We start from the raw sequence: 4,405 nt of genomic DNA, 5'->3' as shown, positions 1-4,405 counted from the left end.
ATGTGATATTCTCTGTCATGCACAAACACACAAAAATATCAGTAACCTTATTTTCAAAAGTGCTTGGAACTTATAGAGCAGTTGGAGTAAAGCAAGTTGCTTTACATGTACACTGATTCTTTAAAAATCTGTTCTCTTGAAATTCCATTTAAAATGATTTCATTTCCTCACTGTGGTGCAGACTTGGTTTCAATCACCAATTGTAGGAAACAACATGGTAGTGATCCTAACAGACATCATTTTCCTTATCAAAAGAGAATGAGATGCTTTCAGTAATCAAAACTATTTTCTGTAAAGTAAAAACATCAGAAGACTTCAAGAGAATATTATAAATTTTGGTGAAATACTCAACCCATTTTCTATTATTGGTAAAGGAGAGAACAAGAGCCAGGCAGTGGTGGCACATGCCTTTAATCCCAACACTCGGGAGGCAGAGGCAGGCAGATCTCTGTGAGTTCGAGACCAGCCTGGTCTACAAGAGCTAGTTCCAGGACAGGCTCCAAAACCACAGAGAAACCCTGTCTCGAAAAACCAAAAAGAAAAAAAAAAAAAAAAGAAACCCTGTCTCTACTCGAAAAACCAAAAAAAAAAAAAAAAAGGGAGAGTACAGGATGCATGATGGCCAGTGATATCTCTGGAATTGATTTTGATTAGAATCTTACAGTTCTTCTTTAAGAAACATATATATGTATATATTTGTGTTTGTCTCTTGTTTTGTCAATAGTGTCATCTGTATTGCTGATTTTGTGAATTATAATTTAATCATATCATTCATTGTCTTTGAAAATGATGGACCTTCACCAATTTGTACTCAGAATATTTCTTATACTCTTTGGTGATAAACAGTTCTACATTTCTCTTCTTGATCTCAGATGCTTGCTTCTCATTATTTAACTTTATTTTTTCATTTATATTTTAATAATAAAGCTTGCCTGAAGATCATGAAGTAAAACAGATGCCATGGCCAGCCTTACACCACAGGCAAGGCTGACACATAGCTTTAATCCCAGTAGTCACACTAGTTTGTTGTAGCGTCAAATGCTGGTGTCTCATATCTTTAATCCTATCTCTAAGGAGTTGCAGATAGGAAGTGACATGTCTGGACACAGAGAGGAATATAAGGTGGTATGAGAGAGGAGCTGAGGGTTGAGTGTTTTGTAGAAACAACATTCAGTCTGAGGACTTACAGAGACAGGATACCCCATTTAATCAGTCTAGCAAAATTCACCTAGGGGTTCCCTTGGAGGGGATGCTGAGGCTAAGGAAAAGTTAGATTAAGAGAAATGAAGACAGAATCATAGGTTAGACCTAGAGGATGAAAGGTCAATAGAAAACAGCCTGAGTATATTTCTCAGCCAGCATATATACTAAATATAGCCAAAAGGCAGATCAAAAAGCAGTACAGCCAGCTCCCAACCTCCCTGCACTGTGCTTGGAGGCAGCTCAAACCTGTGCATTATCTGATTCAGCTAAGCAGCTTCTAATCACTAACAAGGAGTGCCCCTGGCTGGCCAACACTAGCACAAATCTTAATAGAAAAAATGGACTCTTTCAGCTGGGCAAAATGCTTTTTTCTGTTGGCTAACGCAGAAGTTATTCACAGCCCTCAAGGTTACTGGAAGAAGTACAGCAGGTATGCTTGAACTCAAAAGGCTTCCTTAAGTCTGAAATTACTCAGGATGATCATTATGATTATTAATATTATGGCAAAAGAGATATTTGTTGTTAATCTCTCCCAAGAAATTACTGCAAGCACTTTGCCAGTGTTTACTTGCTGTCCACTATGTTTCAATTTTAACATTAGTAAAACAGTCTATAATTTAACCTTGTTCAATTCTTGCTAATAGATGAAGTTTCAATTTTCTTTTTAATATCAACTCAGATGTTTTTCCACATAAATTTATAGCTTTTTGTCTGTTTATGTGGGAAAAATATTGATTTTAAAATAATATCTTTCCTCTGCAGTAAAATTCCTATAGGGGAATGCATAGAGGTTAAAATGCCTAGAATGAAGACCATGAGGTGGTGGCTCATGCCTTTAATCCCAGCACTTGGAAGGCAGAGGCAGGTGGAGTTTGAAGCCAGCCTGGTCTACAAGAGCTACTTCCAGTACATGTTCCAAGGCTACAGAGAAACCCTGTATTAAGAAAATGTCTTGAATATAACCAAACTTCAGATCCAAACCATCCGTATGTGCGTCCTATAATTTTATTTCCACTAAACCAATTTTTTTCACTGCTTTAGATGATAATTCTCTTTGACTATTTAAATCTTTGTCACCTTTTATAGTTTGGTTCTAATTACTGTTTTGAATTTTTTACCCAAATATTGGACTATAGATGGTAAATGCCTTGCAGCAATTTCAGAAAATTATTAAGATTCCTCAAATAATCTCTCCTAATTTTTAAATTTAGGGCTCAAATTTTTGTAAAAGTATTTTACATGCTGAATAAATAATAGAATCTCCCTTTTGTATATTTTCAGAATATTCTGTATATTTTTAATCCCCAAGGAGACAAAGTTTGCTTTACTTCAGCAAGCATTTTCTCTAAAGTATGTTCAGTTGAATCATCTAATAAAATTCTGTATAATGTTGAAAACATACCTGACTTGAGTATAATTTCAATTATAATAAGTAACAAACTACTCACCTTCAGTACTTTATATCCTAATTTGTTTATGATAAAACTTTTGAGGACTAGAAATTTTCATTGCATGTTTAAGTGAGTTGTATTAGGTAAAATATCTTGAGTAAGAATATAACATCATAGACAGTATGTTTTAACAAAAATAATGTCAAGTTTGTATCAAAAGGAAGCATCCATATCTATATCAATGTAAAATGTATAAATAAGTAGTTTCTTTTAAAATTAAGAAAAATTTTCACTTCTCTTCATATCTATTTTTGTCTCTATTGTACATGCCATTGAATATATATGTCTGTATATGTCTATATAAATAATAAGTTTTCCACAATGAACAATGGATTATCCTGCAGTACTTTTTAAATTTGCAGGAAGAAGATGGGGCCCCACAACAAGTCAACCTGGTTGATATCATTACATCAGGATGATAATAGCACTACTATAAGATCTGTTTTGAGTACCAGATGCTCAAGATGGTTCCATCTTAGTTAGCTGAAATGGTACACTTTTTACAATGTTCTGGATTGACCTTCTTATAGGAAGCTCAGAAAAACCTTACCAAATAGTCAGACTATTTGCAATTATACCAGACAGTAATCTTGGAACTTAACCATCATTTTACTTTCACAGGATCCTAAAGAAAGAACATCGCCCCCATGACAGCTGGAAGTAATTCTAAAAGACTTCCTCTCCTCTCCCAACAAAGTTTGTCCTCAGGGTTAGGGACATCATTTAGGGGTTGGTTATAATTGGTATAGGATTTTGGGTTGGAGGGGAAATTTTATTTTTTATTATTTATTTTTTTGGTTTTTTAAGACAGGGTTTCTCTGGTTATGGAGCCTGTCCTGGAATTAACTCTTGTAGACCAGGCTGGTCTCAAACTCACAGAGATCCGCCTGCCTCCGCCTCCCAAGTGCTGGGAATAAAGGCATGCACCACCACCGCCCGGCAGGAAGGGAAATTTTAAAGGCTCGGGGATCTCTTTCAAAAAAAATGGGAAAATTGGATGAAATAATAGATTAGTCTGAGCTTCCACACACTAATAATAGTGAGTAATAGAGTGAATGCTTGTGAGGTATAATTTATAGGCAATTGCATTTGTATAGATTTTTTTTTTGACTTTTCGAGACAGGGTTTTTCAGTGGCTTTTGGTTCCTGTCCTGGAACTAGCTCTTGTAGACCAGGCTGTCCTCAAACTCACAGAGATCCTCCTGACTGTGCCTCCCGAGTGCTGGGATTAAAGGAGTTTGCCACCACCGCCCAACCATTTGTATAGATTCTTATATTGATATAATGTTAAGTCATATTGAATATTATATGCATTCATGCTACTACCTCTCTTTAAAATATTTTATATATTGATACATATTTATCATATTGCAATGCACATTTCTACCACTGATCCAGATACCTATACATTGTTTACATTTTGAGGTCATTGTCCTCATTTGTTGCAATATTGTATAATATTCTCATATGAAATCTAGAACAATAGTCATCTATATTTGTCATACTTAGAATAATCAGGTTCTTTAGATAAGTAGAGATTATATTCTGCATAGATAGGTAATCTTCAACCACTTCAAAGAACTGCAGAATATGGCATTTAACTAACTTAGAGTTCTGTTGAAGTGAGGCATTATTGCTCCTGGTAGCAATGATCTATTCCAGAGAGAATGTTGAGCACCAAAAGCACTCCACTTGGAGCTTGTTTTTTTCTTGGCAAAACTGTCTTTTGGACAAAAACATGCTCATGCCTC

This window comes from Microtus oregoni, unplaced genomic scaffold, assembly GCF_018167655.1.
Source record: "Microtus oregoni isolate MIOR12 unplaced genomic scaffold, Mior012 000095F_ref0000231, whole genome shotgun sequence".
Taxonomy (NCBI): domain Eukaryota; kingdom Metazoa; phylum Chordata; class Mammalia; order Rodentia; family Cricetidae; genus Microtus; species Microtus oregoni.
This window is presented reverse-complemented; position numbering follows the sequence as displayed.